Source organism: Hetaerina americana, unplaced genomic scaffold (genome assembly GCF_022747635.1).
Source record: "Hetaerina americana unplaced genomic scaffold, ioHetAmer1.1.p SCAF_39, whole genome shotgun sequence".
Classification (NCBI taxonomy): Eukaryota; Metazoa; Arthropoda; class Insecta; order Odonata; family Calopterygidae; genus Hetaerina; species Hetaerina americana.
The window spans coordinates 4,321,937-4,347,351 of record NW_027286974.1 but is presented as its reverse complement, the minus strand read 5'-3'; positions in this window follow the sequence as shown (position 1 = coordinate 4,347,351).

The following is a 25,415-nucleotide window of genomic DNA, read 5'->3' as shown; positions in this document are numbered from 1 at the left end:
AAAAAATAAGGATTCAATGAAAGGTTACTCGGGAAATGTACAGAGAAAGTCAAAGAGGTTTGTTATTTCACGTTCGATAGACCCAACCGTGAACATTCTACGAGTGTAGGAGTTCCTCATGAAGTGGACTTAGTTTTAATCGAAGCTACCACGACTTGCAAATTATATAGATCAGATCACGTACGTGAAATCAGAGAGTTAGATGTTAGAACGGATGGGTTCAAAAAGTCATTTTTTCCTCGAATCATTAGATATCATAATATACTTTAGAGCAATAGCAATATGAGATAATTAGAATTGGTGTAATGTATATATTTGTCTGATAATAAATGCATGTTATTCGTTTAATTTTAATATAACATTCTATTTAACAGTTCTATTACAGCATTAATTGAATGTACGTATCCGGTTATTGAGTATTGCTACTAGTCAGTGCTTTCTTCCGCATTGTTTAGGTTTTGTAGAAGCTATAACGAGTGAAACGTAGAAAAGATAGGTTTGTGATAAGGTTCTTTAATGACCAAGTAGGTTAGCAGTGTAACGACACTATTGGATGTAATTAGGATATGGAATAACTATTTGAAGGTAGGTTCAAACACAACTAACTGCGAGTAAAATTGAGGCAATTTACTAATCTATGGATGTTGAGGAAATGTATTAAAGACCCTCACTTACTTTTTATTTATTTATTTATTCAGTATTAGTCCGAAAACAGCACATTTTGGCCTTTACATCGAACTATTAACAACGATAACAATGGTCACATTTACAAACACCCAAGCCCTAGGTGGAGGAAAACCCACCCAGGCGGGAATCGAACCCGCGACCCTTGGAAAGGCAGACGAGGACGTTAGCCTGCCGCCACCGGGGTCGGCGGGGTAACGTACTTCTATTGAAGATCAGATCACGTACGTAAAATCAGGGCGATTACTTTGTTGAAGGGATATATTTAAAATTTCGTATGTTGTTCCAATCCCTAGACATCATAATAGACATGACAGCAAACGCAATAGGGGATTATTACAATTTGTAGAATGTCAAAAATCAGTGACCATTTCCTACAGAGACCATTGCTATTCGTCCCGATTTAAGGTATGAAAAATATTATACAATTACTTGAGATTTCACGAAGTGCTTGTAAAAATGAAGTATAATACAGGAATAAAATTATTACACATTAACACGACTTTGAGCAAGTTAACGATCTATTTAATAAAGGTAATAACATGTGAATTATGTTGTAAAAACAATCGGAAAATCGGAAGCTCACATTTTTTTAGAAGAAGTCTCATAAAATGAATATCTGAACCTGAAATATATATCAAAGAGGTTTGAAGGTAGGTTTAAACACAGTTTACACACGTATATATAGCAAAAGAACCTTTAAAAAAAAGGGTACCATCATTACAGACGTGGAATCGTTAGAATACTTGGGTGTCGTGATAACTGTGGATATGTCAGGGGGAAACACATTTTTAGACACGCAGAATACTACCTTGATCAAAAAGTTCCCTGGAATTTATTCAGAAAATTAAAAATACAAGTTTATTCATCTAAATCTATATTGTCCCCTTCAAAGTAATCCCCATCGACTGCAACACACTTATGCCAGCGCTTGATCCAATCCTCGAAACATTTTTTATATTCGGTTTTCGGTATGTCCATCAGTGCTTCCTGCGATTTTTCCATTACTTCCTCTCGGCTGCTAAAACGCGTTCCCCGTAATGGTTTTTTAACTCGATTGAACAGAAAGAAGTCACAAAATCAGGTGAATTCGGTGGCTGTTGGATGGTATTTGTTGCATTTTTCGTCAAAAAATTACGAATAATGATAGCACTGTGCGACGGTGCGTTATCATGGTGCAAAATCCACGAGTTTTCTGCCCACATTTCTGGTCTCTTTCGGCGAATTGCTTCACGCAAACGTCTCATAACGCCCAAATAATACTCTTTGTAGCTAATTAAAAAGTTGGGATAAAAATAAAAGATTATTTGAGAATTGTTAATGAAAAGAGTCAAGGAGATATGTTATTTTAAGTTAGTCGGGCCCCACCATTGAGTAGTATATGCATTGCAAATGTATGGGAACCTCATGAAGTAGGTTTAGTTTTTGTAGAAACTACATCGACTGAAACGTAGAGAAACTACGTTTATGAAAGGGTTTTTTAATGATCAAGTAGGTTAGCAGTATGAAGACTATTAGACTTGATTATGATATGGACCAACTAGTTGAAGGTAGGTTTAAACACAGATCAAATTAACTGTGAGTGAATTTGAGGGTGAAAATCTTTCTTAGGTTGTTAAGGGCATGTATCGCAGGCCCCAACTTACTACTATTAATGAAGATCATATCACGGACGTAAAATAAGGGTGATTTATGCGTAGAAGGGATAGATTTAAAATTTCGCATGTTCCTCGAATCATTAGATACCGTAATAGGCATTACAGCAATCGCATTAAGAAATAATTAGAATTTTATTGAATTTACATGTTTTCCTTAATATATATATATTTATTTGTGTTATATATATATATATATATATATATATATATATATATATATATAACACAAATAGAATAGAATAGCAACATTTAAAAGGACACTCACACGGTAAATTGTTTGAGCTTTCGCCCATTTTCTTCTTCAAGTCTTGAAGAAGGCCTCTGAAACTTGTCATGAAAACATTGCACTTCCTTTTACATTGGCGAATGCATTACCCCCTTATCCATTCGAATGAATAATCACCGATACTCCTGTTGTAATTCTGCCTCACTCTCTTCCCTTCCTATCCCTTCACACACCAATTCCCACACCTTTCATTCGACCAGTGTTTTGATCTCAGCATCCTAGAATCCCTACCTGAATCAGCCACCAATATAGAGTTGAGAACTCGCGAATCCGCCTACTACATATTAGCTTTCCGTTCTTTCAAAATTCCCACCCTTAACCACTATCTTTAATTTCCCTCCCAGCATTCCTTGCTCCACACCTCCCCTCCCCGCCCATACCCCTCACCTCTCTGCAGAAAATTTCCAGTCTCACTTGAAGAAGGCCTCTGAGAGGGCCGAAAGCTTAAACAATTTACCATGTTAGTGTCCTTTTAAATGTTGCTATTCTATTCTATTTGTGTTATATTGTGTCAGCCCATTATTGTGCCGCTCGTGTGAGTTTTTCCAATACAATCGTTATATATATATATATATATATATATATATATATATATATATATATATATATATATATATATATATATATATTGGGTTTAAAAAATACTTTGATCTGTTTTGCGTTCCTGTATATTAAAAAAAAATATATACATTATTATTATCATAAAGTATTCTTCTACCAGTTATGATCCAAAGAATCGGTTTTGCAATTTTGAAACATTGATATATATTCGTGTATTTATATGGATACTATCACATGTTGTCAAATTTGTTTCCGATGAAGTTGTCGAAGATTCGATGTTGCGAATTCAGAACATTGATAATAAAATGATATTTAAAATGATATCCATAGGCAAATACATCTTGAAAAACCTACTCGTAAAGTGAAATTTTCAATATAATGCTGTTTTGGGGGTGAATAAAATAATATTATTTATTATAATTAGGTAATATACCGGTTAAGGTAGGTTTTTTTGGATGGAGACAGCTACTAAATAAATATTTTGTGATTCCTAACAAAATACAAAATCCAGCATCCTACTCTACATCAGGTCCCTCTTCATCTCTGGGTACTTACTTCCTCCCTTCATCCCGTCCAACATCCCTATCTATCCTGTTCCTTCCCTTTCCTCGTTTGCCCAACATTCTACCCTCTATCACAGTCTTCAACATCCCACTCTTCCCGATCAATACTCTCCATCATCCACTTTTCATCTGCCTCCATAGGATTTCTCCCAACAAACCCCTCTCTTCGCCTCATACCATACCAAGTACTTCCTCATTTGTTTTCTTCTTTCGGTCCATTTCACCTTCTCCATTCTTCTCCACACCCACATTTCAAAAGCCTCCAGTCTACGTCTATCCTCCTGCTTCAATGACCACGTTTCCATAGCCACACATAGCTACGCTCCATATCAAAGATTTCTAACGAGTCTTTTCTTAACATCCTTACTAAACGTCCCTCTCATCTTAACTCCCTCCTCCGTGTGAAAGCCTCTTTGCCTAGCGCAATTCTTCTCCTTACGTCCCTACTACTTTGATACCGTGTTGGTCGTAAACACTACCGAGATACGTAAACTGTTCTACCTGCTCCATTTTTTTCCCTCCTATTTAACTGTTTAGCTTAGATTTTTTCTTTCTAGGGAATCGCATAACCTTTGTTTTATTAATATTGATTCTCGTCCCATGAATCTATCGCACTGAATTTCCAATTCACTCCGTAACTTTACATGGGTATCGGTGTCAAAAAAATAATGCACTTTTTTGTCACGGGGATATCGTAAAAAAAGTATAAGATTCCATTAGATTATTAAGAGGCGTCGAATCACGTGTGATATAGCGCCATCACCGGTATACCTGCTTCGTTAGGACATTGCGACCATCCCCACCCTGTCCTAAACGAGCGAATTGGTCCAGGGGACCTTCCGAGAATAGGGGGAGGTTTTGGAAGGGTTTGGGAGGGTGTGGCAAAGGCACGGAAGGAAGATAAACGCGATCCTTAGATATGTGTATATATAAGTATGTGTGGGGGTGTGTATATATGTGTAATGACAATGTAACAGTCACTGACTTAACGATTTACGATCTGCAAGGGTCTTTCTCCGTAAGGGTCGCGGAGAAGGGTATTTGCACACATGTGAGTTAGGGTGTGGGGTAGGATTTAGGGAGAGGAGAGTTTTCCGAACAGGACACCACCACTGTTTTCGGTGGACGGAAGGGGCAACTATCCAAACAAAAGAGAATCGTGAAGCGTCGCGCGATTCGAATATCCTTCTCCGCAAACCCAAAAGGCATTTGGAACCCTTTTGCGAAGCGTAAGGGTTAGCAGGGGTACGGGGGGAGAAGTGGGGGGACACAATGGAAGAATACAATCCCTTCCTTATGCTACTAGACGGATGGAGTGGTCGGAGTTTGAAATTTCAGTGCGTGGTCGGAGATATTAGAATTTTTGAAGGTCGGTTACCGTGGGAATTAAAATGAGGGTGCTATAGGTTGAGTGGGAGGGGTTTTAGGTTGGATTTTAAGAGACCATTCTACTCCTTTTTGGTCACACTATACGCGGAGTGGCTTTGGATTTTGATTCAGGGTCTACGGAGCTTCACAGAGTGGGATATTCACGCCAGGGATATGAAGTATGTCCTTCCCGTTTGGTGGGTCTCAGAATGGGGTGGTGGGGGAGGTAGGTGATTCTTGCCTTAATTATAATGAAGGCCATAAATTTCAACCCTCCAAGGCAACTCTTACTCATCCCACACCTTCCCAGTAGCAGCTGAAGCAAAAGCTTCGACCACCTACACACACAGACACGTGGACACAGAGAGAGACACACTTCTCAAGTCGTAAATAAGACTTTTTGGGATGCCCGGTGATTGTTGGAGTGTGGGTAGGACGTGGTCTGTCTAATCAATACACGAAATGAAGGAAATGAAAACTTTAACTTGCTTCAAATTTAGATTCAATTCATGAATAATTTTATATGATGGCTCACACGAATATTTACAATAAATCGTGGAAAGAAAATGTATTCCCAAATTAGGGAAACAATTGTTCAATCTTAGTTTAAGTTTTATCGTCTTCAAGACGATACCTTGTGCATTTGATACGCAATCGATTCCGGGAAGACATAATAATAATAAAAACAATAATAATAATAAAACATGTGCTAATAGACAGTGTCAGGAGGCACACAAGTCAATGCCAGGCAATGGAAAGTCAGCACTGGTCAATGCAAATATTTAGGCATTTATTTAACTAGGGATCTCGGGGTGGGGAGTCCAAGTAGATAATTTGACAACACGGAGAGGCATTTAAAGTATTCCATTGGGTGATGAGAAATTTAAAAGGAAGTAGCGTAGCCACAAAAAAGAAAAATAAACATTATAAGGCACTGGTTATCCCTATCCTAGAATACTCCTCCATTGTATGGGATCCATATGAGGTGGGACGTATTAAAAAGATAGAAAAAGTTCTAAGAAAGGCAGCAAGATATGTACTCTCGGAAGGTACAAAAGAACAGATAGTGTCACAGAAATGTTGGATATACTGAAATGGGAGAGTTTGAATAAAATAGAAGAAAAAGGTGTAGGTTAGGCGCGATGTATAGAATTGTTAAAAAGGACGAAGCGTGGGAAGATTTATGGCAAGGGATAGAAAAGCCTAACTTTAAGGGAAAAAAACGACCATAATTTCAAAATAAAAATAAGGACTCAAAGAACAAATAAGAAAAAATACTCTTTTTCTAAATAGAACTATTATTGATTGTAACAAGCTCCATGGAGGTTTGTTTCAGCCCTTTCCCATTCCAATTTTTGAAGTTATAAGTTGAAATGCAAAGCAGCCACTGGGTAATAAACTTCATTGTAGTTATGAAAATACAGGGTCGCACCCAAATGTGGTAGGACTGATTTTTTTACAAGAATTTTATTGACGATATACTTACATCGACTTAATAATCTTCAAAGTATGCTCCTTGAGCTGCTACACACTTAGTATAACGTTGCTCCCATTCCCCGTACGCCCGCTGGAAATTTTCTTTGGTGATGCCATTGATGACCCTCGTCGAAGCCCCTTGAGCGGCCTTTATCGAGTCAAAACGTCGTCCTTTGAGCTGTCTTTTCACCAGGGGGAAGAAGAAGAAGTTCGGTGGTGCCAGATCGGGAGAATAGGGCGGGTGCGGCAACGTGGCAACGCCGTATTTGGCCAGGAGCTGTCTGACGACGAGCGCGCTATGGCTCCCATTTTCGGCACCATCTTGGCGCACACCTTGCGCATGGCCAAATCCTGTGAAATAATGCGTTGGACGTTGGATGCAGACAGACCCAACTGGTCTGCAATTTCTTCACTGGTTAAGCGTCGGTCTGTGTTCAGCAGTGTCCTCACTCTGTCCACATTCGTGTCGGTTCTTGCCGTCGACGGCCGTCCGGAGCGATGGTCGTCTTCAACGAGCTCCCTACCCTCTTTAAACAACTTGTGCCACTCAAATACTGTGGAACGGCTTAAGGCAGTGTCCCCAAAAGCCTGCTTGGTCATATCGAGGCTCTTAGTTGCCGTCTTCCCGAGTTTCGCACAAAACTTCACGGAATAACGTTGCTCTAAATTCAGATTCATTTTGTTTTTCGACGCGGACAAAAAACTTGCTTCAGTATAAACGGTGTCCTCACTCAACGACAGCCCGCAGGCGACTGAGGTTGGTGTTGGTCTCTTGCTAAGAGCTCTCTCCACCTTACCCTGCCAGGCAGACCCCCCTCCACTGCTCCATTCGCGCCAGAGAAAATCAGTCCTACCACTTTTGGGTGCAACCCTGTATGTTAGAATATTTTGTCTCTTATCGTTCGAAGAGTTATCTTTAACCAAACTTGAGCGTTTTCACCAGGAAAATCGCCTAATTGCAACGTAATTGTGTAAATAAAATAAATAAATAAGTCCCAAATAATCACAAAAGATAATAGTTAAAATCAGACTTCAGAACACAAATCTCTTTAAGAAAACAAGAGAATCCCCATCTCATTTACATCCATCAATCAGCAAGAAAAAAATAGATAAATTTGAAATAAATTAAGCTATTACATATAATACAATACACCTCACAGCAATCAAATTATCACATATATATTCCTTGCATCTTTTCTTAAAAGTATACACTCTGTATAAGGAAAGGGCTCGAATATTTTTGCAGTTAAGGTGTTCCAATCAAAAATTGTTCTATTTAGAAAATAATTTTTTTTATTTGTTCTCTGTGCCCGGCATTTTATCTTAAATTTGTGATCATTTCTGCCTATAAAATTTGGGTTCCCCGCCTCTTTCCTAAGATCTGCCCAAGCTTCAAAATTCGGAACATTCCACTACAAAGTCTGCTTATTCTTCTTCTAGTTTCTAGAGGTTCCCAGCCCAGCGTTTCTAGCACGTCAGACAAACTCTCCATCCTCCTATGCTTCCCCAGTACATATCGGGCAGCCTTCCTTTGCACCTTTTCCAGTTTTTTAATATGACCTTCTTCATGAGGGTCCCGTACAAGAGAAGCGTACTCTAAAATTGGTCTTACCAGGGTCTGATACACCTTCTCCTTGGTTATTCTAACGCTCCCTTTGAGGTTTCTCATCACCCAATGAAGAGAGTTTTGAAAGCTTTCTTATAGATGTACTCCACATTTAGCCCCCACCCTAAGTCCTTAGTTCAATATACACCTAAGTATTTGCAAGTATCACTTCTGGGAATGACATTTTCTGAGAATTTATATTACCTGTTGTTCCCATATACCTCGTTACTAAAATTGAACTGATCTACATGAACGGGGTAGGAACTTTGGGTCACGTCTTATGGCGTTACCGATCGGTCCAAAATGGTTGCCTTGTTATGACCTTCTTTACATTCTTATGAGTACAGAAATGGAAGTCTTGGCGGTGTTGCCACGTAACCGGAGCTGCAGAAGGGCAGCGTTGTCACGTTTTGTCACACAACGTTCCAAAATGGTTACCTAATTCCAAGCTCCTTTTTAGTGTCCTTGGGAATACTAATAAGAGCCTTTGCTGTGTTGTCACACCACCAGGGTATTAAAGGGTAGCGTTGTAACCTATGTTACAACGGTTCCGAAATTGTTTCCTTATTTCAAGCTCCTTTTCATTCTCATGAGAACGCTAATAGAAGTCCTGACGGTGTTGTCACATTATCGGGGTTGTAGAAGGGCAGCGTTGTTACATGTTGTCGCAAGCGTTCCAAAATGGTTGACTGATTTCAAGCTCCTTTTTATTCTCATAGGAACACTCTTTCAAGTCTTGGCGGTGTTGCCACATCACCGGGACTGTAGACGGACAGCGTTGTCACATTTCTCTCGGCCATGACAGCATTTAAACATTGCAAAAAAGCAATTCGTAGCTGTATGTAAGATTTTTCTAACTTTTTTTCTATAGTTGTTTTTTATTTATTCGTTTTTATTTATATTCGTTTCTCATTTCTTCGGTTATGTATTTCCGATACATGTGACCGGAATTCCGTTCTTTGTGATCAATTCTCTTTTCAAAGATTGAATTTAACTCCCAAGTTCAATCAGTTGAAATAAAATTTTTAAACACGGAAAAAAATAACTTTCAATGTATTGAAAAAAAAAACAAATTCGATATATCGATATAACAGATTCGACGTATCGAAAAAACACCATTCGATGCATCGAGAAAAAAACTTCCGATATATCGCAGAAAAACCATACAATTCGATATATATCGATTACTAATCTTCGATAATCGGGGTTTTAAGGCGTCCGTCCGATTTGTATGTTCGTTTGTGTGTGTGTGTGTGTCTTTGATTTTAGCTCCTTAACCCCACACCAATCTGCACCCTCTGCCATACATCTACAAAAAAATAAACCCCCCCGTTCCAACCCCCCAAAACAGCATCCCCCTTAACGTTTCCTTCCTGTAACGAATGGGACTTGTTGTTTCTCACGGGGTCGTAATTCAAAAACGGTGTGTCTGCGTAGTAGGGGAGAAGGGGTTACGAAAAGTCGAATAGCCAATCGATAAATCGAAACTTGTTCCGTGACGATAAGGCCCGTGCCCATCGGAAAAATGGCAGCTTGGAGAGAGAGAGAGGTTTGTTCCTGATGTAATAACTCACTGGGAATTGCATTGAGGGTAACCGTCTAAACGCTAAAATGACCATAGATAAAATATATTACCTAAGTAAGACACAATTAGACAAAATAGGAATTCGACTTATTTCCCTTTTCTATCGCGAATTTTCTATGCAAATCCCAACAAAAAACTCCAAGAAAATACTCTAACCTCTAAAGCAGTTAACCCAATAAAACACTCGCTTTCAAACACGTCAATTCATGCCAAAAATCGCGAATTTTTTATGGAAATCCCAATAAAAAACACTCTAACCTCTAAAGCAGTTAACCCAATAAAAGACTCGCGTTAAATCAGTTAAAATATAACGCAAAAAATAATAATCAATGTCCTGAAGGAATCAAATAGGATCTTATCTTGATATTAACACATAATTAGACCCTAAAAAATATGGTAAACCTAAATATATATATATATATATATATATATATATATATATATATATATATATATATATGTATATATATATATAATATTTTGTGACTCTTAATAAAACACAAAATCCAGCAACCTACTCTAAATCAAGCCCCTCTTCATCTCTGTGTATTTCCTTCCTCCCTTCATCACCTATCTAAGACATCCCCAATCTATCCTATTCCTACTCCTTATAGCATTAATATTCTCCCCTCTATTACAGTCTTCACCATCCTACTATTGCCCATCAATACCCCCTTCATCCACTTCTCCTGCCTCCTTAGTAATATCTCCCAACAAACCCCTCTCTTTGCCCACCATACCAAGTACTTCCTCATTTGTTTCCCTTCTTTCGGTCCATTTCACATTCTCCATTCTTCTCCACACAACCCGCAAATCTACAATAGCCTCCAGTCTACGTCTATCCTCCTGCTTCAATGACCACGTTTCCATAGCCACACATAGCTACGCTCCATATCAAAGTTTTTACGAGTCTTTTCTTAATATCCTTACTCAACGTCCCTCTCATCAACTCCCTCCTCCTTGTGTGAAATCCTCTTTGACTAGAGCCATTATTCTCATAAATACACAATTTTCTAGCCGTGGATTACTATTAATAATGTAACTTTTCCTGTGGATAACACTGGGAGATATTATATAATATGAAATTGATTATTGCTAACGAAAAAACAGCGTTAGTCTCAATCCGCCATTTAAGGCAGTTAGTTTAGTGTCACCTTCCGAAGGTCGCCAGTTCGAATCCAACGTATGGCAAAATTTTTTTCATCTAATTTTTTCTCTAATTTTTCCTTGCATTGTTGTAAATCTTCATTGTTAAATTTTTAAACATTAATAAAAATATTTTCATTGTTCCGATGGTATTTTTATGGACATTACATAAGATATATTTTCGAAAGAAATGTAGAATAAACATTACAAAAAAATAAGTATCAATTAATCAAATTACAAATCACGGAATTTCTTCTAAAAAATTAAAAACTTTAAATTATTTTAATTATCAATAATATTTATCATTGATTTTTTAACAGATACGTATTTTTAAGACTACCTGTGTCATTGTTCGCTCCATTTAGCAAGTACTCAAGTACTCGGGCGATTGATTGAATTTGTCATTGAGATAAATGAAATACCGTAATAATGTTACTCTCAGGATCACCATTCCGATACAATTGAAAGAAAAGACTCTAATAATCGTTTTATTTCTTTGTAAATTTGAGGAGAGATTATGGGATAATTGTGTGAGACTATGAAGTGAAGTATAAGTAATTCTATAAAAGGTTAAGACAACTTAAAAAGCCCTCCTTTTTATCATTATTGTTCCATGGAAAGCTAATATTCTTATCTCATAATATGTTTATAATTAGCTGGATAGTTTCCAGATATACCTCGTACCCATAAGGTTATGGTTTAACTCATAACATACAGGGTCGGACCCAAAAGTGGTAGGACTAACTTTCTCTGGCGCGAACGGAGCGGTGGAGGGGGGTCTGCCTGGCAGGGTAAGGTGGAGGGGGCTCTTAGCAACAGACCAACACCAACCTCAGTCACCTGCGGGCTGTCGTTGAGTGAGGACACCGTTTTTAGTGAAGCAAGTTTTTTGTCCGCGTCTAAAAACAAAATGAATCTGAATTTAGAGCAACGTTATTCCGTGAAGTTTTGTGAGAAACTCGGGAAGACGGCAACTGAGACCCTCGATATGATCAAGCAGGCTTATGGGGACACTGCCTTAAGCCGTTCCGCAGTATTTGAGTGGAACAATTTGTTTAAAGAGGTTAGGGAGCTCGTTGAAGACGGCCGTCGACGGCAAGAACCGACACGAATGTGGATAGATTGAGGACACTGCTGAACACAGACCGACGCTTAACCAGTGAAGAAATTGCAGACCAGTTGGGTCTGTCTGCATCCAATGTTCAACGCATTATTTCACAGGATTTGGCCATGCGCAAGGTGTGCGCCAAAGATGGTGCCCAAAATTCCCCCATGGCGCGCTCGTCGACCGACAGCTCCTGGCCAAATACGGCGTTGCCACGTTGCCGCACCCGCCCTATTCTCCCGATCTGGCACCACCGGACTTCTTCTTCATCTACATCTACATCTACATCTACATAATACCCCGCAAGCCGCCGCAAGGGCGTGTGGCGGGGGGTGTTAGGTCACCAACCGTAAAAAAGAAAAATACCACATGCAAAAAAACAACACGGAAAATTACACCCACAGCAGCGCACACACTCATGCAAAAATCCCTTCATCCAATACTCATGCAAACACATATACCGCAAAACAACTAAAAAACTGCACCCCATGATGCGGCACGAAAGCCATCCTACAACACGAAAGCCAGGACACAACAAGCAAGAAATTGAAACACCACATGAAAATGCACCACGAAACACTCTGCCCCCAAAGAGTCTTTAAAAGGCAGGGAATGCGACCCAACGTAGCAGGTAGCAGGAATTTCCCCCCGCGGAGAGGGACGAGGGATTGAAAGGGAAACTTAAAAACAGATGAACAGAACATGAATGAGGTCATTCGGGAAGAATGTGTTAATATAACAAAACACATAAGGTTAGTGGAAGAGCATGCATTTAAATACAACTAATTATTTTTTAGACGCTGAGGGTGGCAAGTGGAATTTTTGCTATCTATAACCCTGCAGTTGCTATCCCGTATTGTCCGTGGGAAGAAGGAGTCCTTGAGTCGGCTAGTTCTGGCATCTATTTCCCGAATTTTATATGCATGATCCAAGCGACCAATGTATGTAGGAGTACGAATAATTTGCGAGACCTCGGTGCTGAAACATGCGGATCTAAATTTATTTAATAATTTCAATCTTGCATTGAATCGTCTCTCAGCCAATGATTCCCACCCCAAATCCATGAGCATTTCGGTGACGCTTTGCGTTTTATCGTAGGAATTTTTTACAAAACGGGCTGCCCGGCGTTGAACCTTCTCAACTTCCCGAATGAGGCCTTTTTCACTCGGATCCCACACGCTGCATGCGTATTCTAAATGAGGCCTTACAAGAGCGTGGTAACAACGTTCCTTGACCTTCGAGTCACTTTTGCCGACAATGCGTCTAATGAATCCCAATCTTTTATATGCTTGACCGCAGACTTTACGTATGTGAGTCCCCCAAGTTAAGTCTTTTGAGAATGTGACACCTAGGTATTTTACCGTATCAACTACTGCCAGGTCACCTCCAGCTAATTTGTAAGCAAATCCCGTTGATCTTTTAAAGAAATTTACCACTGAACATTTATTATAATTTAGAGTCAATCCCCAGTTAGAACACCATTTAGTAATGCAATCTAAATCCTGCGCTAGAATAAAACGATCCTCATCCCCAGATATCTCCCGATAGATCACCGTGTCATCCGCGAACATCCTAATTTTACTTTTCACTTCGCGGTTCAAATCGTTAACAAAAATCAAGAAAAGCAATGGCCCGATCACACTTCCCTGAGGTACCCCCGACGTGACTCGAACGCTGTCGGAACTAGCGCCATCAAGGACTACCCTCTGTTCCCGCTCTGAAAGAAAATCTTTAACCCAACTTATGGCGCCCTTGTTTATACCCGCGACCTTTAATTTATGAATGAGTTTACCATGTGGGACTTTATCAAATGCCTTTTGAAAATCTAAGAAGATGGCATCCACTTGCCTACCTCTCTCACCAGATACAAGTAAATCATGTGTAAATAATCCTAATTGGGTTTCGCAGGAGCGGGTTTTCCTGAATCCGTGTTGATTGTCACTTAAAAAGTTAATATTGTCAAGGTGTCTCATTATTGAACTGACAATTATGTGCTCTAAGATTTTACAACAGATAGAAGTGAGAGATATAGGTCTGTAATTACTGGGATCCTCCCTGTCACCACTTTTAAAAATAGGCGTTATTTGCGCGGTTTTCCAAATCTTAGGTACTTTGCACTCTGTGAGGGATTTGTTAAATATAAATTCAAGGTACGGGGCAATGTTTGGAGCTAAATGTTTAATCACCCTAGCTGGTATATTTTCGGGACCCGGGGATTTGTTGGGTTTAATCTCATTAAGTAATTTTAGAATTCCTTGTTGGTCCACTGTTATTTTTTCCATGGGTGGAGTATGTATTGTTTCTTGGAGATATGCGGTGGCAACATCATTCGAGAAAACGCTTTGGAAGAATGAATTTAAGATGTTAGCTTTAACCTCGCTGTCTGTATGAATTACATTGCTACAATCCCTTAAGCAAGCCACGGTTTGTTTACTCCCATTTACTTCCCTAACATATGACCAGAAAGCTTTGGGGTCAGTGTCCAAGTGCTCGCAAAGTACTTTGCGTTTAAATTCCAGTAAGGCGCTACGTAATTGTTTTTTGGTTTCAATTTTAGAGGATCTATATGTGTCCCATAATTGTGTATTCTCAGGAGATGATGTGTTCACGCCTGCCCTCTTTACCCTAGAGTGTAGCATTCTCTGCTTTCGAAGGGCTTTTCTAACGTCTTTATTGTACCACCTGGGGTCGCGATTTGCTTTAACGTATTTTATAGGTATGAAATCTACGATTCCTTTTTGCATGATATTGACAAATTCTGTCCAAGTTTCTTCCACGTTGACATGACTTAAGCGGGTTTTGAACTCGGGTAGTGAAGAGTTTAATTGATTGGCAAAAGATTCAAAGTCTGCTTTATGGTAATTATAAATTTTTATTTTTGGTTTAACAATCTTTTTTATTGCTATGTCCAAATGGACATTAATTGCTTTATGGTCACTCAAGCCCTCATCAGTTGATACACTAATAATACGTTCCGGCGTGTTTGTAAGAAATAGATCCAATATGTTTTTTCCACGGGTGGGCATGCGTACTGCTTGATGAAGGGAGTTTCTTTGAACCAATTTTATCATGGAATTGCAAGATTCGCGATCGCGGGTCCCAGATTTAACGATATTGCTGTCCCAATCTATACCTGGGAGGTTAAAGTCGCCACCAATTATGTTTATGCTGTTATTATATTTACGTGTAAACTTGTGAATTTGATCGTTGAGGGTGTGAAGTGTTTTCAAATCTGAGTCTGGAGGTCTGTAGAAAGAGCATAAATTTATGTTGGGTTGATTGGTCCGTAGTAAGGTGCACCAAACACTTTCTATGTTATTATTTTCAAATGAAACTTGCCTGCTTTCAAAATGACTTTTAACTGCCACGAAAACCCCTCCTCCGGGTCTTGTATCTCTATCGTGTCGGTAAACTTTGAAATCTATTGGGAAAATTTCTTGGTCATTAATATCATTGCACAGCCAACTCTCTGTGCCTAATACTATATCAGCGGAATGAGTTTGGATTATGTGTTCTAGATCTGCTGATTTGTTCTTGAGGCTTCTGCAATTTATAACAAGTATAGTTAAATTATTTTGATGTTGAATAACGTCCTTATTTGTGCCTGACTGTAATTTAGGACGCCTTTGTGGGGAAGTGCGTGTCACATGTCTTTCTAAATCAATGCCAGTGTTGTCAATGACTTTTATATTTTTATTAATAATATTATACGCGCTATCCCCAGATGTTATTGACCCACTAAGTGACCTGCCCTCTATCCTAAAAAAGGCCTACAGTGGTCGAGTATCCTATCCGCTACCTTACTCGCCGCTTCCGCCGTGTAATGGACCCCAGATCGGTTAAGGGGAGTCCTGCAAGATCGGAGGGTTGGTCTGAGGTCGACGAAGGAGGCTCCTATGTCCGAGCAGAATCTCGATAGTCTCTGGTTTATGCCTTCCACTCGGCTCCAAACCAGAGACCCGCGATCCTCCCTCGGAACGATGCTGCAGACCGTTAGTCCCAACCGAACCCCCTCGACGCCCTGGACGCGCTTCACCTCGGAGCTCAGTTCCCTAAGGGAACGGAGGACCTCCTCGGATCCACGGTCCGTGACGTCGTTGGTGCCCACATGGGCCACGACCTGCAGCCTAGAGCACTTCGTGCCTTTGACCGCCGCCTCGATCGCCTTCGTCACCTGAGGGACTCCTCCGCCTGGTATACACCAGGCGGTCACCCGTTGATCGGCGCCTACGCGGCGCGCCCTTTCCCTCAATGGGACCATTACACGACGGACATTCGAGCTACCTATTACTACAATTCCCTCCCTTCCCGTTTCCTGACGTCTTACCCTAGGCAGTGCCCTCGGAGTAGGGGTAGGGGCTGCAGGTACGGTGGTGCTGTCATCCGACAACACCTGGTACCTGTTGGAGACGGGGATGGTATCTGCCTCCGCAGAGTCCAATCCACGCCGCAGCGTTACCTTCCCCTTGCCTCGAGAGACAACCCTCCAATCGTCTGACCTACGGACGTGAGACACTCCCTCGTTGGGAGATGGGACACGGGGTAGGTCTCTAATCGCCCAGCCACGTGTAGCATTCGGACGAATCCGTGCACCCATATGGGCGTGGCGGGTTTTCGTATTCCCACCCCGAGCACCATCTCTCCCGAGGGGAGCCCTCCGGCCGGCGATCTCCGATCGAAGCTCCCGCACCATTCTCTCCAGCATGACGATACGGGCCCTTAAAGCCGCGCATTCGCCAGTGCCTTCGAGCATGGCAACAGGGGACCTAGATGAAGCCATCCTAATTAAACTACTGAGTTCCCAACAAAAGCTAACCTGTATACACTATGCTAAAATTTCTAAGAGGGGTTAGTTAAATTTAGCTCAATCAATAAGTTACGCTTTGTAAGTAAGTAAAGAAAGGAAAGAAAAAAGATGGTAAAGAAAATAAAACACTCACCGATAACCAATTAGATTCGACGGACAAAAACCACCGCAAGCCACTAAGAGTACCCACTAGGAATACCACCAAACTATTAAAAACTAATAACAAACAGCACAAAAACTAAATAAACTAACTATTTCACAAAATTAAAGCTAACACTAAACTACACTTCACTAGGGAAGAACAAACACAGAAGTAACAGCAGGCACGCAGGTAGTCTCAGGTAGGGTCGAACCGGTTCTAGGGAGCGAGCTCGAGCACGTCTGTTCTCGGCAGAAGCCAGGCAGAGAAGAGTTCTTCTTCCCCCTGATGAAAAGACAGCTCAAAGGACGACGTTTTGACTCGATAAAGGCCGGTCAAGAGGCTTCGACGAGGGTCATCAACGGCATCCCCATAGAAAATTTCCAGCGGGCGTACGGGGAATGGGAGCAACGTTATACTGAGTGTGTAGCAGCTCAAGGAGCATACTTTGAAGATTATTAAGTCGATGTAAGTATATCGTCAATGAAATTCTTGTAATAAAATCAGTCCTACCACTTTTGGGTGCTACCCTGTATATGGTAAACTACACACGCATATGTGGATCGTGGTAGTCCAGGGAGTAGAGCGTTTGACTACTGACCGGAGAATCCCGGGTCCAGTAGCCAGCCAATTGGCCTCTCTGGGCACCTGAAGCTCCACCTAAGCTATGTCATGTTTAGCATAGTACCAGATCTTCCAGGGAAACCATAACCGGCACAGTGTATTAAGGAACTGGCCCCCCTTATTAATACCCTGCTGATGTGTGAATTTCACACGCCGTATAGGGCTTAGTACTGGGTGATCTCTACCATCACCTACTAAACCGACCTTCAAGGGGTGATTACTGTGTTTATGGTTTATAAATGTATTTAATTGTATTTATACTCATGTATTTGTGTATATATTGGTACATATGTGTGTGTATGTATATAGGGACATGTGTTCCGGTCGCGTTGCGTATATCCTGGGCCCATTTTGCCTCTCCGATGTATCGACGCGATTCTAAGACAGATGTAACGACCCCGGGGACTTTAAATTAAGATTACGCGATGATATAAGGCAGAAGTTCTCGTTAATGTCCTCGGAACCCCTCTTCGCAGTAGGGGGGGGGATGGGAGGACCAAGGGAAGGGGGTGAGCTAGCCCAACGGGTGGTCCAGGCGTTGCTTAGGAACGGGAGGAGAGGCTGGCGGAAGGAGAGGTGGGGAGATATGATAGATTGATAAGTAGAGGGAGCGGAGATTTTACGAACGGGACAAACTTCTACCGGGATAGGTGTTCCCGTGACGTCACGGGAACCCCCCCCCCAACCCTCCGCACCCGTTAGCAAACCGTCCGGACGACAGATTTATAGCGACTTCTGTCGTCGCGATAATTTTTCGGATTTTTACGTCGTTAACTCTAACTGAGAATTTGCGAATGAGGAGTGTCTGTTGTATCGTAAACTTTAAACGTATCCAAAGTGTAACTTCCGTTCTTTTGGTAATTTTTGAGAAAAAGATGGATTTGTAAGAAAGGAATTTATTGTCGATTCGCACAGTAGAACGCGCGACTTCCTTGAGGGATGTATGGCGGAGGGTGTCGGGGCAAAACCCAAATGAAATACGTACAATTAATGAAGTAAATACACCTACTCAGCTAGCTTACTCTATTTATTCGAATTTCTCTATCTTCTCCTTGTGTGAAAGATTCTTTTATTTACTAGGGTGGTCCCACAAGTACCCGGCCTGGCATAGAGACGTCGATAGAAAGACGTCGACGTTGCGAAAAAATGTCACTATATAAGAAAAATACGCAATTTAATAAGCATATGTTTAGAGTTTGAAGACGCCAAGTGGTTTAGTATTGGTTTGGCAGCCATCAATAGTGAACGTTTTCAATAAATTTGTGGAAATACAGAGAAAATTGGTCATCTTTACAGTGTGATACAATATACTTTTATAGTTTGAAAGGCCTCTCAGCCCCCAAACAACCAATATATAGTCAAAGCTGAACTGGATTATTCTACTCTTCTGGAAGTGAGTCTGCTCCTTTCTTTATACAACAGTAATATAATACAATTGGGTAGCAGAGTTTACGAACGAGGCCGTATAAGCTGTCTCATACGAGCATAGCATTATGGTCGACCAAATGAAGTATGACGACTCCAGAAACGGTGAAGAAAACCCACAAAGTGATACCGAATGATCGTCGACTGAAAGTGCACGAGCTAGCAGACATAGAGTAGGCATTTCAAAAAGTGCAGTACATGGCATATCAACTGAAAATTTGGACATGAGAAAGCTGTGTGAAAGATGGGTGCTCACACTCGAGCAAAACCAGTGTCGTGAAGATGTTTCAATTGAGTGTTTAGCAAAGTTTCACGGCTTCAAAGCAGAATTTTGGCTCCGTTTCAAAACCATGGATGAAACATGGGTCCATTACTTCACACCCGAGACAAAGGAACAATCAAAACAATGATTGAATCAAAAGGGAGAACTGGCTCCAAAGAAGGCGAAGACCGTTTCATCTTCTGGCAAGGTTATGCGTCGGGTTTTTGGGATGCGCGTGGGATAATTTTCATTGACTATCTTTGAAATAGGGAAAACTATCAACGACGAGTATCATGCGAACTTATTGCAACATTTTGGAGCAAAGAAATCATGCAAAAGCGTCCGCATTTGGCTCTAGAAGAAAGTGTTGTTCCATCAAGGCAATGCACCACCTCACAAATCCATTATTGCAATGGCCAAAAGTCATTGAATTAAAGTTTGAATTGCCCGTACCTCATACCTTCCATTTGCCATATTTAGCCCCTCCATAGTACAGTTCGTTTGAATTCCTCAAATTTAAACCTGAAACCGTTATGTTTAAGAATATCTTTATGTAAACATCGTTGTACTCTAGATTAGGGCAACAATAATCTCGTTGTGACACGTAGGACAATTTTAATGCATATTTACTTTGGTATCCAGGTAATTAAGTCATTAAACAATGCAGAAATGTATTAAAAAACAGAATATCTTTGTTTTAAGATCGGTGCAGACTAGAATGATTATGACAGTAATACACACTTTGTAACATTTACGACTGTGTTCATGTACATAATCTGTGGTATCCAGGTAATTAAGTAATGAAACAATGCATAAATGGATTCAAAAACAGGATATCTGGGTATCAACATCGGTGTATTCTACATTATTACAACAATACACCCTTTGTAACATTTACGACTGTGTTCATGTATATAATCTGTGGTATCCAGGTAATTAAGTAATGAAACAATGCATAAATGGATTCAAAAACAGGATATCTGGGTATCAACATCGGTGTATTCTACATTATTACAACAATACACCCTTTGTAACATTTACGACTGTGTCCATGTATATAAGCTGTGTTACCAAGGGAATTAATTAATGAAACAATGCATAAATGGAATCAAAAACAGAATAAAGTCGTTTGTATATATCGTTATAGTTTAGATAAATACAACAATACCATTGTTGTAACATGTAGGACAATGCTTATGCATATACATAATCTGTGGTAGCCAGGGATTGATGAGATGAAGCAGCGCAACAATGTATTCATAAACAGAATACCTGCATATCAATATTGCTGTAGTCTAGATTATTCTACATCTACAACTACTTAATACCTCGAAAGTTGCCATAATGGCGTGTGGCGGGGGGTGTAAGGGCACTACCCGCAATCATGAAAAAAAACCGCATGCGAAAGCCACAAAATGTTTTACAATCCAGAAAACAAAACATGGTCTACATTCATGCAAAAACCCTTTACACCTCACACACACACTGCAGACTTACATACACACATGCAACTACAAATATACCTGATGTCTTTGAAATGTTTAATTTTGTTCCGACTTGTATATTAAATGTTTTTAATATTTCCAAAATGACTTCGGTTTATTATTGCTATTATGATTCCTGATTGTTTGAGGAAAGATAGAGCCGTTGTGTGTCTATCTGTGTAATGGAATCTATTTCTCCCTTATTTTATTATATTTGTGGTCTGATATAACTAAGCAGTGTGGGCCAAATTGCCATTAAGACAGCCCAAGACAGGAAAACAAGTCAAGACCGGTTCAACCATTAGAATTTAGGGGAAAAAGACCAATTACAATTGTAAATGGATATTAAAAACTTCAGTAATTCATCACAACATCCGTGTAGTCTAGATTACTGCAGGAATACAGTCGTTGCAACATATAGGACCAGGGTTATGTATATATATTATGTGGTAGAAATGGAATCAAGTGATGAAATAAAGCAGAAATGGATTAGTAAATAGAAAAACTGCGATTAGAGTGGTTTAAGGCGTTACTTATTGGAAGATATTCATAACACAAAAGAAAAGAATTATAATATTCATATATTTAATGATATAACACCGGGGTTTCCGACTTACAAACTTGATGATGACTTTGTAAGTCGGAAATTAGAGCGTGTGTAATAAAAAATATATTTATGTGGAAGAAAAAAAGTATTTCCATTTCCCATAGGAACATCTGCTTATCAACATTCCTGTTTTCTAGATTTTTACAACAATACAATCGTTGTAACATGTAGCACAATTATTATGTGTATTTACTGTTGTAGCCAGAGAATTAAAACATGAATTAATTCAGAAATGGATTCAAAAACAGAATATGTGCGTATTGTAGTGTAGACTAGATTATTACATAAATGTAATTGTTGTAACATGTAGGACAATGGTTACGTATATGTTGCATTGTAACCAGGGTTTTTAGAGTTTAAACAATGTAGAAATGGAGTCGTGAACAGAATATCTTTATCTGAGCATCGGTGCAGTCTAGATTTTTACAACAATAAACTTATTGTAACATGTACGACAATGTAAATGCATATTTAATTTGGTAATCAGGTAATTAAGTCATTAAAAAACACAGAAATGCATTCAAAACCAGAATATCTTTATTTAAACATCGGTCTAGTCTACAATATTACAACAATAAACTTGTTGTAACATGTAGGACTATGTAAATGCATATTAACTATAGTAACCAGGTAATTAAGTCATTAAACAATACCGAAATGCATTCAAAACAGAATATATTTACTTAAACATCGGTGTAGTCTACAATATTACAACATTAAACTCGTTGTAACATGTAGGACAATGCTTGCGCATACATTCTGTGGTAGCTAGGTAATTAAGCTATTAACCAATGCAGAAATTGATTCAAAATTAGAATATCTTCGTATCAACTTCGGTGTGGACAAAATTATTACAACAATACACTCGTTTTGACATGTAAAACAATGTTTAAACATCTGTACTGTGGTAACCAGGGAATGAAGTCATGATCTGATCCAGAAGTGCATTTAAAAACAGTTTATCTACGCATAAATATCGGTACAGGCTCGATTAATATGGCAATACCATCGTTGTAAGATGTAGCGCCCTGATTATGTAAAAAGTCTGTGTTAGCCTGAGAGTTATGAGATGAAACACTACATAAATGGATTCAAAGGAGAATATCAACCTGTCAGCATCTCTGTAGTATAGGTTATTACAGCAATGCACTCATTGTAGCATGTAGGGCTATGTTTATCAATGTGTTCTGTGGAAGCAAGGAGATTTAGTCATGAAATAAATGCAGAAATGGTTTTGGAAATCTACGAATAAATATAGGGGTTATAACACTGATTACATGATATCAGAACAAAAAGTTTAAAACATACACAGTCGAATATTTTCGGTTATATTGTATTTCGTGTATGTGAACGCCTTGAGAATTAAGGAGTGTTGGTTTTCTTAAACCTCTTTAGGAATATTCAAGAAAATCCGATCGTAGTATTTAAATCCCTCATGTAGATATTGTAGGGGATGTTAGTTGACCACCCATAAAACAGAATTAAACCGTAGGCAAAACCATTTACAATTTGATACCAAACTACACACCAAATAGACGTTTAATATATATACTAAATATATAAAAAATTATATATACTAATGCAAAAATCTTTAGAACTTACAAGCATGAAAGTATACAATTACACTATCAACTAACTTACACAGGCACCTACAAATGTAGCTTACGTCTACGCAGTGTTTATTCTTGTCCTCAATTTTAAATGAGAATTTCTTTAATATTACTAGAAGTGACTTTGTTTTCTAAATGCTATTATTATGATTCCTGATTGTCCGGGGGAAAGAACGGCTGTTTGTATATCTATCTGTACTGGAGTATATTTCTCCCTTATCTGATATACAATTGTGGTCAAATCTAACTAAACAAATAGCCATAATAATTATTACTTTAGTGTCATGAAAACTACATAGACGTAGATCCTATGTAGACGTAGATCATCTACAATGCCTCTTCAACTTGAATGTTTATGGAGTATAGAATTAACATAATGTATTACATAGCATAAATAATCACATTATTTTCCTATGGAAGGCTAATATCCTCCTGCAAAATATATTAATTTAAGCCTGAATACCTTCTAGACAAATGGTACATATTGGATCTCAATAAACTTGGATTGATTCCCGAATTGGATCACGTACAACGCAGAGTTTTTCAATACATTCTTATTTTAATAACTTAGTTGATAGCTTCAGATTATTATCGGAAGGAAATAGGTTGAGAATCAATGTTTAAACGAAGGTTAATTCAATGATTTAATTGGAAGGATGTCTCCATAGCGATTATGTTTAAAATTCATTTTTAGCTCAATAGTACTTCGATAAGAGAGATCACGTATAAAAAAATTCTACAGCTACCTGTACATGAACATAGTATCCTGAAAGCCGCCGAAATAGGGGTGTGGCGGGCGGTGTTAGGTCACCCCCTGTAAAATATAATAACATCCACATGTAAAACCTACAAATTCATTCATATCTACACGTCATCAAGTTGTGTATATTCATGTAATTACATTTTAAACTAAACACGCATGCAAATACATTACACTATCAAATTACATACGCATACGAATGTAGTTTATGTCTACGGAGCGTGTAATCTTGTCCTCACTTGTTCATGTGAATGTTTTTAATATTTCAAGAGTGACTTAAGCTTTTTAATGCTATTACTATTATTCCTGATTGTCCGGGGGAAAGAACGGCGTATCTATCTGTACTGCGGTCTATTCCTTATCTAATATATTATTGTGGTCTAATCTATATAATTAATAGCGTGGGGACAATAATTATTCCCTTTTTTTAAGGTAATCTACCGGTTAAGGTAGGTTTTTGGATGGACACAACTACCAAACAAACATTTTCTTACTCCCAAATAAACACAAAATCCATCATCCTACTCTATATCAGGTCCCTCTTCATCTCTGAGTACTTTCTTCCTCCCTTCATCCCGTCCAACATCCCTATCCTGTTCCTTCCCTTTAATCTTTTGCCCAACATTCTCCCCTCTATCACAATCTTCAACATCCCGCTGCCGGTTCAGCCACTTTTCATCTGCCTCCATAGTAATATCTCCCAACAAACCCCTCTCTTCGCCCACCATACCAAGTACTTCCTCGTTTGTTTTCTTCTCTGTCCATTTCACCTTCTCCATTCTTCTCTCCACACCCACATTTACAAAGCCTCCAATCTACGTCTAACCTCCAGCTTCAATGACCACATTTCCGCTCCGTACATAGCTACGCTCCATATCAAACTATTTACCAGTCTTTTCTTAACATCCTTACTCAACGTCCCCGTCATCAACTCCCTCCTCCTCGTGAAAGCCTCTTTGCCTAGCGCAATTCTTCTCCTTACGTCCCTACTACTTTGACCGTGTTGGTCTCAAAACACTTCTGAGATACGTAAACTGTTCTACCTGCTCTAGTTTTTGCCCTCCTATTTTAATGTTAAGCTTGGCCTTTTTTTTCTAGAAAATCGCATAACCTTTGTTTTATTAATATTGATTCTCATCCCATACCTGTCGCACTGAATTTCCAATTCACTCAGCAATGCTTGCAGCCCCTTGGCTGACTGACAAACTAAACCTTGGTCATCAGCAAACCTAACTGATTTTACGAATTCCCCGCCCACTTTCATCCCTACCTCGAGTTCTTCCCATGCCTCTTTGATCATTTCATCTCCATACAGGTTGAACAGCAACGGTGATAATGGGCAACCCTGCCTTACACCCCTTCCTAGCACTCCCTATCTCGACTCCCCGTTCCCCACTCGTACCTGAGCAGTCTGAGATATGTACAGGTTGCGGATTAGCCTCCTTTCCCTCCAATCTATTCCTATTTTCTGCGATATACTCATTAGTTTTTCCCAATTCACTCTATCAAACGCTTTTTCGAAATCTACGAAACAGGCAAATACCTCCTGGTTGTGTTCTATATTCCTTTCGATTAATAATCTCATTACTGCAATGGCATCACGCGTACCTCTCCCCTTCCTAAACCCAAACTGATCATCCCCTAAGTAATCATTTGCCC